The 13,684-nt window shown below is 45.4% G+C and overlaps 1 protein-coding gene across 1 annotated transcript in view; it reads right to left on the bottom strand.

Moving 5' to 3' along the window:
* The window catches only part of NCKAP5L (NCK associated protein 5 like), a 50,357-nt gene extending 40,285 nt beyond the window's left edge, over positions 1-10,072 (bottom strand). Inside the window, exon 1 of the mRNA XM_081320394.1 lies at positions 9,945-10,072. The gene's annotated coding sequence lies outside the window, so the exon portion shown is untranslated. The remainder of the gene's footprint in view (positions 1-9,944) is intronic.
* Between the last annotated feature and the right edge of the window lie 3,612 nt (positions 10,073-13,684).

Raw genomic sequence — 13,684 nt, 5'->3', positions numbered from 1 at the left:
ATTTGACTTTTGCTAAAACCCATGGTTGCAAATAAATGTTTAAATACAAATACAACTCACAATATTTACGTGCAGAGGAAGTTGCCCACAGCATTTGTGGACATCTTTACCTCCTTCTAATTAGCTCATCCTTGGATCCGATTGTTCTGCTAAAATGAGATGCTGTTGGGTGACCTCTCAGTGAAAAAATATAGTAGAATATTGCATTTCAAAATCAGATGCTCGTTGCATCTCTGCACAGATCCCTGTTTTTAATTCATTTTCTTCCAATCTTATCGGATCAGGAAAACTGAAAATTAGGAGCTTATCTTTTCTGCACAGCAGTTTGTACATGGAAAAATGACAAAACGGTAGATCATATTTGTTAAACAGTTTCCAAATACACTTGTGTAGGAAGTAATAGAGAAATTGATTAAATAAAATAAAGCCTAACTATGGCCCTGATACAGTAGCCCTCAACTTATAACTGGTCACTCAGCAACCATTTAAAGTTACAATGGACCGGAAAAAGTGACTTAAGACCAGGATTTCAAGTTCCAACATCCAACGTTCTCCATAGTCACACAACCAGATTTTGATGCTTGGCAACTGGCCTGTATTTGTGGTCATATGGAATGTCCTATAGTCATTTGGCCACAATTGACATTTTTTCCCCCTAGAAATTGGCATTCTGGAATTCACTCTGTTCTGGCATTCTAGTTTCTGGCAAAAAAACTCCCCATGGTGACAATGGGTTATTTAATAACTGTAGCATTCCCTTAACCAGTGCAGCATTCGCTTTATGACTGCCACAAAAAAAGGCATAAAATCCGGGCACAGTCACATGACCTACTTTAGGATGGTCTTGATAATAATAGGTCAAGGACTATCTGTAGTAACTAAAAGGAAAAGGAGAAAGAGTCCAGATTTCTGGAGGGGGTGGGTGGAACGACAGGAAAGTCTCTTCTGTAAACCTCTCTTTGTCCCTGGATTCTACTGTCTCGGTTGCAACAAAAAGGAGGCAACACCATGGTAGCATCCGAGTTTTCTTCTTCCCAGAGAAGCTCAGCCTTTCAAGCCTTCTGGGAAAGAGAAAGCTTACTTTGGTGCTTGTCACTAAGCGGCTGTGCGAGAGGCTTGGTTAGAAAGAAAATTAATTCCCAAGGTCCCTCTGCAATTGCTCTTGTGGAGAAACAAAGGACTGCGCCTGGGATTTCAGGCAGATCGCTGCCCTCCCTTACTTAAGGGACTTGCAGTTCAACCCATCCGGAGAATGTAAAGTTGGAGGGCTGCTCCTGGGATCACAAGACCCAGGACACCCAATTCCTGCAGGAAACTGTGGTCTTCTGGGCCCACTGCAGGCAAGGCACGGATGGAGGAAAAAACCCTCCATCCCTGGCAGATGCCACTGAGAAAACGAGGTCACAGACTAAGGCACTGAATTGGCAGCTGGCCAGGCAGCAGCCTTGTGGGAGAGAAAAACTAAGACCTCCCTGGAATATCCTCCCTTTCTTCTCCGTATTCAGCAGAGAAACCAGGGGTTTCAAGAGCCCTACGGGCACCATAACACGAACTGCACTTCCCCTGAAATACAGAACTTGGTTTTAAAAGAGACTCCTCAAAATAAGCCTCAAATAGCAGGGATGTACTGTTACGAGTCGCCTTGCAGGGGAGATGGGTAGCATAAAAATTTAATAAATTAATAAACCCGCTCGGTTCCACCTTATAGATGCTCATGGTTTCTTGCCCCTACTGTATATTTCCATAGCAAGCGCAAGAAAGGAATAGTTTTGACAGGTGCAGGTTTTCCCAGACTTTGACCATTGAAGAGCTTCTTGATAGTAACTGTAAGAACACGTTCCTTTGTGAATCTTAAAATTATTATTCTGTAAGAGTTCTTATTCCCTCACTGTTGTTAATTGCGAAGTTGTGTCCGACCCATCGTGACCCCATGGATAACGTTCCTCCAGGCCTTCCTGTCCTCTACCATCTTCTGGAGTCCATCTAAGCTCACGCCTGCTGCTTCAGTGACTCCATCCATCCACCTCATTCTCTGTCGTCCCCTTCTTCTCTTGCCCTCAACCTTTCCCTCACTATAACTATTCAAATCACTTGGTTGCCCCCTTCACATCTCCTCTGTCCCCCTGTTCCTGTTAAAAAATCTTGCATTCACCCACACTCACTTCAACTCCCTCTAGGAAAATTACTATTTCTGAATCCACAGGAATAACAGGAGGCAGTCCTGACTTCTGCCTTGAGGCACAGCTGAAATACTAATCATGCTAAAACGGAAACTCAGAATCAAATGTGGCCAAGTGGGATCCAGCAGTTCCAAGCAGAGAAATGGATTAGAACCATTTCTCTCATCAAGATGAGCTCCCAGAACCAAACTTTCAAGGGGAAAAGAGGACATTAACTACATACCACGGCTTTTACTTTTACAGCCATTATACAGATTGTCTGTATGCACCCACTAGCAGTGGCGTAGCGTGGGGGGTGCAGGGGGGGCGGGCCGCACCGGGCGCAACATCTGGGGGGGCGCGCTCGCACTGAGCTGCTCAGGGAGCCCCAAGGGCTGCACAGAGTCGGCTTGGCTCCGCTCTCGAGCTGCTCTTTTTTGCAAAGCGAAACGAGTCCGGCAGGTGAGATGGGCGGCCACATAAACTGAATAAAATAAATAGAAGCGCCCAACTCTCCGCCCAGGCTCAGGCCAACCGCAAGCGCCCCGCAGGCGCCCCGGCAGGCTTGGCCGAGCGAAGACGGACCCGCCGGCCGGCTGGCCTAGCTTCGTGCGCATGCGTGGCTTTATTTAGCGGGGCTCACGTGCGAGCTTGAATGCAGCGGCTCTTGCAGGTCGGAGCCCCGCCCAGCCGCCCTCGAGAGGGACCCGGAAGCATCCCGCATGTGCGCGACTCTTCTTGGAAAGTCTACGCCGCTGCGGGGCGCGTCTTTTCGGTGGTGCCATGACGTCACCGGGTTAGGGGGCGCAAATTGCCCCGGGTGCTGACAACCCACGCTACGCCACTGCCCACTAGATCAGACATGTCAAACTTGCGACGTCACGTGACGTCATGCAACGTATCGGGACAGTTTTGCCATTGCTGGCAATGGGGTGGCCGCGGCTTCTGCGTGACGCATCTGGCCCGTGGGCCGGCAGTTTGACAACCCTGCACTAGATAATACATATAATACTAGATAGTACATAGATAATACTCCAATATATTTTGGAGTGGGGGCCAGCCTTCAAAACCTGCAGGATATGGCCAAGACATCATACAAATTTATAGATAGTCCTCAACTTACAACAATTGAGCCCAAAATTTCTGTTGCTAAGCGAAACAGTTGTTAAGTAAGTTTTGCCCCATTTTATGATCTTTCTTGCCACAATTGTTAAGTGAATCACTGCAGTTGTTAAGTTTGCAACAGGATGAATCTGGCATCTTCACTGACTTTGTCAGAAGGTTGCAAAAGATGATCAGATGACTCTGGGGCACTGCAACCACCATACATATAAACCAGCTGCCAAGCATTTGAATTTTGATCATGTGACCATGGGGATGCTTCAATGGTCATGTGAAAAACAGTAATAAGACACCTTTTTCAGTGCTGCTGTAAGTTTGAACGGTCACTAAACGAGTTGTTGTAAGTGAAAGACTACCTGCACTTGAAAGACTACCTGCACTTACCCAGAGCTTATTTCAAACAAGGATTTTAGAAGAGACAATATAATTGGCAACTCTCCAGCAAATCTGATTCCCACCTACAAAATGGCTGCACTCATATTACAGGACAGCAACCCAGCTAAAAACTGAGCTCAGTTTTTGACTCTCGATGAAGCAGGTGAGATGAGGCAAGGCAAGGCTGAAGTGGTGCATGCCCCAAATGGCCACTCGTCACTCACATGGATCCTAGATGTTCAGTTTGAAAAGAATCATGACTGACACCTCGGCATAGTTGGGGGAAGACACAATAGTCATCCACATACTCAACTTGGAAACCTATTTATGCTTCTTAAATGAAACAAGTAAAGAAGTGAAATGGGTTTTCTTCTTCAACAATATGTGCAGAAATTATTTCTACACTACAGCTTATGGGTAGTGCTTGCATTAACTGGAGAAGATATACAGTCTTGCAACCGGATTACAAAGACAAGTTCTGCCACCTATATATTTCAGCCCTCCAAAGTTATAAAGATATGTGAGAATGACCTTGGCAGGTGGGGAAGAGACCCAGCCGGGGGAACAATAGGAGGAACATCAGAATGTGGATTGGACAAGCAGCTCAGACGGGACCCTCCCTAGTTTCTTCAACTGTAAAGGTAAGTGGGGAAGAGATATACTTGCAAGATTCTGTTAATGCACGGCTTTTCAACCTTTTCACCCATTCTACCACTTTTAGGATATGGCAACATCCGAGTACCACCAGTTGCCTAACAAGGTGTCAAAAACCTGATGACCAAAAAAAAAGGAAAAAAGTGATGAAGTACAGGTGGTCCTCGACTTACAACAGTTTGCTTAGTGACTGAAGTTACAATGGCACTGAAAAAAATGCCCCCCCAAGCCACAGCCAAGCAAGACACCTGCCTGCCTGCCTGGCGGCGCTCTTCCTCCTGTCTGAGGTTTTCATTGTTGTGAGCATTTCTGTTGAGGATTGGCAGCGGGGGTGGAGTGGGGGGTATTTGGTTTTTATTCCCCCCGTCTGCTGGGTGGTTGAAGAAGGTTTTGGTCACTTCACATGACCCTGGGACACTGTGACCGTCATAAATATGAATCAGTTGCCAAGCATCTGAATGTAAATCACAAGACCCTGGAGATGCTGCAACATTCCAGCTGATCGGCGCTTCTTCTGGCCTCAGCAGAAGTGCCAGGATCAGCACTGAGCTCCAGCTGGAGCCTGGTGCTGATCCTGGCACTTCCACTGAGCCCTGACAGCCCTGCATCTCCAGCCATCTCTTGCTCAGGCTTCTGTGGTGCTACCACCGGTTCAGCTCATTCCCCTCCCCCGCTACCACTTTTCTAGGATGGTTGCGTACCACCTGCCAGGTGCCAATGTACCACAAGTGGTACCCGTACCACTGGTTGAAAAGCCCTGTGTTAACATATCCTTAAAGTAGAATTAGTCCATCTGGTCAGGCTTCCTGCCTGGACTACCTTGCTAGGCTGACATCAATCTTGCAAATCTGAGCATACATTTGTCTCCTATCACCTTTAAAGCTCAAGAAAGCAGGGAGGATCCTTTTTGAGACCCTTTTGCCATGCCCATATTTCTTTTGAGAGCTAAGCTGCCTTTTGTGCCTTAGCTGTGGCTCTTCCCCATTTCCCCAGGTCATTTACACATATCATTACAACAATTCATAACTTATTCACAACTCATGGGCTAAGTAGCAAAACCAGAGTCCAATTGAAATGGCTAATGAGTCAGCTGGAATCAAATTCCCAATGGATAACCATGTTAGTTCAGGCTGCAAAAAGAAATTGGGGAGCACTTTTCAAATTGGCAGATCAGAGCATAAATTTTCCATAACTCTGTGAGATTTTTGATCTATCAGATGCAGAAAATAAATATAGGGTATACAGAGAAATGCAAACATTCTGTAATAGTTTTGTGTCAAGTACAGATGGACACAAACTGTTTTACAAAAGTAAAAACTCACATCATAGCCCATTTGAAAAACTTATCACGAACATAAGGATATGCTTTACATACAGTATTTCGTCTCTACCCCTACAGCCTCCCTATCCTTATCATCTGCTCAACAAAAAACGCCTGTCACTACAGGTAGTCCTCAAGTTATGACCACAATTGAGCCCACCATTTAAGTTGCTAAGTGAAACATTTGTTAAGTGAGCTTGCCCCATTTTATGACTTTTTGCTACAGTTAAGTGAATCATTGCATTTGTTAAGTTTGTAACATGGTTGTTAAGTGAATCTGGCTTCCCCATGGACTTTGCTTGTTAGAAAGTCGCAAAGGACACTGCAACCTTTGTAAATATGAACCACTTGCCAAGCATCTGAATTTTGATCATGTGACCAAGGGAAGGATGGAACAGCCGTAAGTGTGAAAGCGGTCATAAGTCACTTTTTTCAGTGCTGTTGTAACTTTGAATGGTCACTAAATGAACTGTTGTAAGTCAAGGACTACCTGTACATCTTATGGCTATCAAAAGAGAATCTGTACATACAAACCCTTCAAACTTCATCTCTATAAAACAAGAAGTTAGGCATTTATAATCTCTCTCACGCACATTACAGGCATTTCGCATATGGAAAAACAGGCAGGTGGACGGATCTTAATAAGTTTAATAGAATTCACTGGCTGGGTTCAAAACAGAGTAAACAAAGGCTTCAGTGATGAGGTAACAAAACATACTACAACTTACTGGCTATGGTCACACAAAATCCTGCCTGTAGTTAATTGAATGATTTCATTAACTCAATTCCCCTGTGCATTTTTTACAACAACCTGAGCCTAACAGTCTGGCTGAGTTCATTCATTGCTTACAGCCACCAGCTAACTGGCAGTTTGGCCTAGTGTGCTATGCTGGTGCATCCAGTGAGGTTCCTTTGGTTTTAGCTTAACGTGATGTGCAGATCCAGCTATTGTGGTTTACGGCTGAGCATGTTATGTAAAGGCAACCACTGCCCTGGAGATCGCCAGCTAATTTTCTTCAAAGAGGCCTGCAAAGGGGCAAAGAGTGTGCCCTGCTACCTATCAGAACGCCTTTCAGCAAAGGAAACTCGTGTCAAATCTTAGCAAGGAAAGCCATTTCAGAAGACCGGAAATGGAAAGAATTCTGATCCGTATGTTTAGGATCATTTCAGGATTAGAAGAAGCGGCAGCGGGGCGGATACCGGATCCCTGGAAACCCAAACAAGCTGCTGTGCTGGAGTGCAAATGACTAGTGGATTCAGTTTACTCAAAAGTTTCTGTTAAATCCAAACCTGATTTTTTTTCTTCTCCCCACCCACCCCGCGCGTGCTCGGTTACTATTTTGCTAGGCGTATTTACCAAAAATGAAAACCCACGACCTTCCGAAGACCACCTGGAGCAGCGCGCAGATTGGGCTTAACTTCAGGTCAGGAGGATCGAGCCCTTTCCCCAGCGCGAGGCAGATGAGAGAGGAAAGGAGCGCGCGTCCGTGGGCTTCCAAGGGAAGGAGTTGCATTGCCACAGGGGGAAATCCACCCACTGGCTCTGCACATAAAAGTGGCTGGAAGGAAAAAGCAGAAATAGAAGCAGAACTGCGGAACTGCAGAATTGCTCGTAAAAATACTCATATGATAACCTTAACATGTTTATCGCAGTCAAATAACCTCCCTATCCAAGATTCGGTCGCCTCAGAGACAATTTTTTAAAAAGCCTGTAAAGTTCATAAAAACAGTAATCCATTAAAACGCCACATAACATAAAACTCAAGTGTCTAAAATGAATCATAGCCCTACAACACGTCCCATAAACTCATCGAAACAGGATCTTTCCTTCTTTTCTTAAGCAAGGGGATAGATGGGGAAGTCATCAAATTTGCAGACGACACCAAGCTGGCAGGAATAGCCAATACTCCAGAAGATAGGCTTAAGATACAGGAGGATCTGGACAGACTCAAACATTGGGCACTATCTAACAAAATGAAATTCAATGGAGAAAAAAGTAAGGTTCTGCATTTAGGCAGGAAAAATCAAATGCACAGCTATAGTATAGGTGGTACCTTGCTCGATAGTAGTATGTGAGAGGGATCTTGGGGTCCTAGTGGACAATCACTTAAATATGAGACAGCAGTGTGCTGCAGCTGCCAAAAAAGCCAACACAGTGCTAGGCTGCATTAACAGAGGGATAGAATCAAGATCACATGAAGTACTAATACCACTTTACAATGCCTTGGTAAGGCCACACCTGGAATACTGCATCCAGTTTTGGTCACCACGATGTAAAAAAGATGTCAAGACTCTAGAAAGAGTACAGAGAAGAGCAACAAAGATGATTGGGGGACTGGAGGCTAAAACATATAGGGAACGGTTGCTGGAAGTGGATATGGGTAGTTTAATGAAGAGAAGAGTGAGGGGTGACATGATAGCAGTGTTCCAATATCTCAGGGGCTGCCACAAAGAAGAGGGAGTCAAGCTATTCTCCAAAGCACCTGAAAGCAGGACAAGCAATGGATGGAAACTAATCAAGGAGAGAAGCAACCTAGAACTAAGGAGAAACTTCCTGACAGTTAGAACAATTAACCAGTGGAACAACCTGCCTCCAGAAGTGGTGAATGCTCAAACACTGGAAGTTTTAAAGAAGAGACTGGCCAGCCGTTTGTCTGAAATGGTATAGGGTTTCCTGCCTGAGCAGGGGGTTGGGCTAGATGACCTCCAAGGTCTTATTATTAAGGCAGTCCCATAGATCGCAACATTTAGCTGCTCGTCTGTCTTATGTGCCACCTCTACGGAATCAAGTCCCTCTGAACTCCACCGCTGGGATCATCGCTAAGCCGAAGCCTTCTTAAAGCTTAGCGCCGTGAGCGAACGCAGCCAATTGTTGCTTATCCACAAGCCACGGTTTAAAATCATGGCTGAATGCGACATTATTCAAACAAACCCATCCAGGAGGACTGCTTTCTAAGCAGATACGCAAAACGACTTCCAGCGAGAGTGCCACTTAAACCTTGCAGAAATTGCATTCGCACGACACGCTGAACTCCAGCTAACGTGTTAATTTTGCATGGAGTGCTCACCCAGCGCGTGAGTTTACCGTTCAGTATATCTCGCAAATCCAAGCAACTGGACCGAGTCAACCGCAGACAAACGTATTGTTGTGAATGTATCCACCAGTTCTGCTGCATCTGCATTAGCCCCAACTCTGCACTCGTGGCTTGCCACAATAACTCAGCTGACTGGATTCCTACAAGGCCCGTAATTACAAACTAAGGTAAAGGTAAAGGTAAAGGTTCCCCCGCACAAGTGTGCTAGTCGTTTCCGACTCTAGGGGCCGGTGCTCATCTCCGTTTCATAGCCGAAGAGCCAGCGCTTGTCCGAGGACATCTCCGTGGTCATGTGGCCGGCATGACTAGACGCCAAAGGCGCACGGAACGCTGTTACCTTCCCACTGTAGTGGTCCCTATTTTTCTACTTGCATTTTTACATGCTTTCGAACTGCTAGGTGGGCAGAAGCTGGGACGAGTAACAGGCGCTCACTCTGCTACGCGGCACTCGGGATTCGACCCGCCAAACTGCCGACCTTCCGATCGACAAGCTCAGCGTCCTAACCCACTGAGCCACCGCGTCCCTAATTACAAACTAGCCTTCCCTAAAAAGGTAAAGGTAAAGGTTCCCCTGCACATGCGTGCTAGTCGTTTCCAACTCTAGGGGCCGGTGCTCATCTCCGTTTCAAAGCCGAAGAGCCAGTGCTTGTCCGAGGACGTCTCCGTGGTCATGTGGCCAGCATGACTAGACGCCAAAGGCGCACGGAACGCTGTTACCTTCCCACCGTAGTGGTCCCTATTTTTCTACTTGCATTTTTACGTGCTTTCGAACTGCTAGGTTGGCAGAAGCTGGGACGAGTCACAGGCGCTCACTCTGTTACGCGGCACTCGGGATTCGACCCGCCAAACTGCCAACCTTCTGATCAACAAGCTCAGTGTCCTAACCCACTGGGCCACCGCGTCCCTACTTTAGCGTAATTCCTGGATGGAGAGACTGTATTTCCTTCACTTCAAATTAATCAAGCTGCTCAACCCCCCCCCCTCCGGCTTCGGCCCCTGCGCTGCAACTCAACCGGAGTGCCAAGGACAAGCTCGGCGCTCGGGGGCGGCCCCCAGCGCGAGACAGTGAGGATCTGGCGCAGCGGGCGAACATCGGGTTCCCCGCCCCATCCCCCGGCAACGCAATCGGCCTACAGGAGTGAGCCCCGGTGGGAGGGGAAGCTCCGGAAGGAGCCGCAGAGCAGCGAAGGGAGCGGACGCCTCTCCATCGCAACTCACCCTGCGGTATTACTGGTGGCATACGGGGCTTAGTGCCACCGAAACAGCGGAGATCTCTCCGCGGGCGCCTCGCGGCGTTCCCTGCAGCCACCGCGGCGATCTCTCCCGGGTTTCTCGCTTCCAAAGGCCGCTTCTGAAGAAAGTGATGTCATGGCTCTAAAACGGCGGGACTCCTCCCTGCATGCTGACCCGCGACAGCCAATGGGTGCCTGGTCCAAGCTTACTTGGCGCCAGATGTTTCTCATTTAGCGGCAGCACCAACATCACCGCTCCTCCGGCTGCTCCAGGCCTAGTAAAGTGCTAGTAGCGCCACGATGGCGGTAGCGACAGCGACGGGATTGCTGTGAGAGGAGAGAGTCTTGACACGTTGGAAGGGACAAGCAAGGGGCTGAGGTGCTGGTTAGCTTTTCAGTTTACTGCTATTATGCTCAGCTTGAATCTGTTTTTCCCTCCCAGGGAGGAGCCTTCTCTGGAGATTTCTTAATTTCTTGGGCCGCCAATCTTTTCATTATTTAAACTGCCATACTGTTAATATGGTAATAAGGGACTTGAGTACCAAGTTTTGGGATGGACTGTTACAAGGTTAAAAGAAAAGAGCTGAGATTCTAGAGACCACATGGGTCTTTTCAATGTAGGTTTGCAATTTTTTTCTGTGAGTTATGGTCGATGTTCACACAACATGCTAATAATGCTAACCTAGGTTTAACATGATTTTGCAAATGTATCTATCCTAGTTCAATATATTGAGTCCTAAACCATGACCAGCTCTGACTTGTTCTCATAAAAGACACTGCAGCAAGATCTCATGATTCACTTTTCAGGCTGTGATTAGATATTTCCTTTTTAAGGAAATGAGACTATAGCTTTTTCCCACTGAGGTTAAGAGTGCAGCATAATTAAGAGGGCCCTGTTGAATCTTTGCTAGGTGGAATAGAATAGAATAGATGTCAGAGCAAAAACATCCATGACAATAGAATAGAATAGAATAGAATAGAATAGAATAGAATAGAATAGAATAGAATAGAATAGAATAGAATAGAGCTGGAAGGGACCTTGGAGGTCTTGTAGTCCAGCCCCCTGCTCAGGCAGGAAACCCTATGCCCATGGTGGTGAACCTATGCCACACGTGCCCTCGTCCCAGTCCTAGGCCTTCAGCTGGGTTTTATAAAACCTTGTTGCTTTAGGCCTCCGCCGCCATATGCAAAAAAAGGTTCAATTTCAACTTCTTGCAGGGAAAAAAAAGATCTTGCAAAGTTAGAATTGATTTGATTGAACTTTTTAGTCCCACCCAGTCTGCCGTTACCACCACGGCCACGCCCACCCGGCACCCGAAGATATATAAGTGGGTTTTGGGTTACAGTTTGGGCACTCTAAAAGCTTCGCCATCACTGCCCTATACCATTTCAGACAGATGGTTGTCCAATTTCTTCTTAAAAACGTCCAGTGTTGGAGCATTCACAACTTCTGGAGGCAAGTTGTTCCACTGATTGTTCTGTCAGGAAATTTCTTCTTAGTTCTTTTTTAAAAAATAATATTTTATTAATTTTCCAATTTTAAGTATTTAAGTATTTAAAAAGTATTTAATCAATAGTTCAATAACATACAAAAATCTTTAGTACAAATCTCAAGTTACAGCATCAAATATTTCCTCTTTTTCCCTTAATATCTCCTATCTCCTAAGCTAATACAGTTCTTACTATATCAACTAAGTAAAAACATCATTATTACATTTATCAATAATTTTTACCTTAAATTAATATCAATTACTTTTACATTCAATCTTAATAGATAATCAATGTCCTGTTATTGATTTTTCCCCAATTTTTAGTTTCCCATCAATATTCAAATTTAACATTTGATATTTATAATTAACAGGCTTTTAGGTAATCAGTTTCCCTTATCTCAATTCATAACAGAATCTAATATTCAAAATACACATCTATTTCTTCTTAGTTCTAAGTTGCTTCTCTCTTGATTAGTTTCCATCTGTTGAAAGAAAAATCTTCAGGTCCAGTCCAAGCTGGGAATAAGAAAGTGGAGACTGCTTTAGGAAAGAAGATCCAGTTTATTGAGTTTCCAGAAACTTCAGTGACACAGCATGTGTTTCTGAGGTGGCTGACAAAATGGAGCTGGAGTGGTGGGTTTTTATACCTTCTTTGGGCTTTGTGTTTGGAGTTGTTCCTGTGGCATTGTATTGGAGGCTCTTCCTGTTCCTGTGCAATGAACTTTGACCTGTGGTTCACTATGCCCTTTTGGTATTCTAGTGGTGGTAGGGTAATCCTATTATGTCCTAAAGGTCACGTCTAGATTTTATGTGGGGGATCTAGATTTTTAGGGGTCTTTGTCTTTCTAATCCCATCAGCTCCAAGGTTCCTGGTCCCAGTCTTTCTGAATAGGATGATCAAATATGCATTTCTACAGAGGTGGTTTCTGCTTTGGGCAGGGAGAGGGGGTTGGTTTCTGTCTAAGATTTTCTATTATTTCTTTGGGGAAATATAATATTCTGCCTTTTTTAAAATATCCCCCAAATATTTCCTTCTCCGAGGGGGATGCTGACTTCCTACTCATCCATTCCTTCTTGTCCTGCCCTTAGGTGCTTTGGAGAATAGTTTGACTCCCTCTTCTTTGTGGCAACCCCTACGTTATTGGAACACTATCATACCTGAAATGCAAAAATCCAGATGACCACTACATGGCAGTCAACATATTGAAGTTTTCATTAAACACAAATACTGTAAAGCTGCTGTCTGATTCCTACAAATTGAACTCTTGTTAAAAGTCCTACCTGTAAAAGTGGGCACAGTCTTTGCACCCCTGCTGATTCACCTTAAAGGCAGAGTCTATGGAGATTCTCAGTCATCTAGGTCATAGTTATCCCAAAGATCCTTTTTCATGAGGCAACTGGACTTTCTTGTTTTTCTTTGAAGACATTTTGCTTCTCATCCAAGAAACTTCTTCAGCTCTGACTGAATGGTGGGGAATGGAAGGGTTATATATTCCTTGCAGTCAGTTGGTCATTTGCATTCTTTTAGAAAGTCATTGATGCCACCTGGAGGCTTATCTGTGCCGTCAGGGTCACCTGAGTAGTGCAAATGGGTGTGGAGCAGGGGTGTGAAGCTGCCAGCCCGCAGGCCAGTTGCATCATGCAGAGGCCGCGCCCACTCCAGGTCCCGCAATGCAAAAAAGTCACCATACGTCCCGACACATCACTTGACCCAGCGAGTTTGACATTGTGTTGTACAGCCTTCTTGGAACTGTTGAAAGGGCTGTTGTAGATTGTAGATAGATGATGTCATATCTACATCAGAGTGGGAGGGCTACATCATCTATCTTCAGTCTACAACACAGTCTTTTCAACAATTCCAAGAAAGTTCCACACCTATTTCTAATACTCAGGTGATCCTGATGACACAGGTAAGCCTCCAGGTGGCATCAACAACTCTCTAAAACAGGGGTGTCAAACTGCCAGCCCACGGATACGTCTCGCGACTTCATGTGACGTCGCGAGTTTGACATGTCTGCTCTAAAAGAATGCAAATGGCCAGCTGTCTGCAAGGACTATAATGGTACTATTATACTTGCCAAAATCTTTGCCAAAATCGGTGGTTTGCCATTGCATGTTTAAACAGAGTTCCTCTCACCTGACCAAAGTTCATTAATATGTTGGTGAAAAGACAGTCCACCAAAATTTCGGCATCTAGCTACAAGTCAGACATTGCTGAATGACAGTACTGATCACA

Source organism: Vipera berus (assembly GCF_964194415.1).
Source record: "Vipera berus genome assembly, chromosome: 2".
NCBI classification, from domain to species: domain Eukaryota; kingdom Metazoa; phylum Chordata; class Lepidosauria; order Squamata; family Viperidae; genus Vipera; species Vipera berus.
Note: the sequence above shows the minus strand (reverse complement) of the source record. Positions and strands in the feature narration are given on the sequence as shown.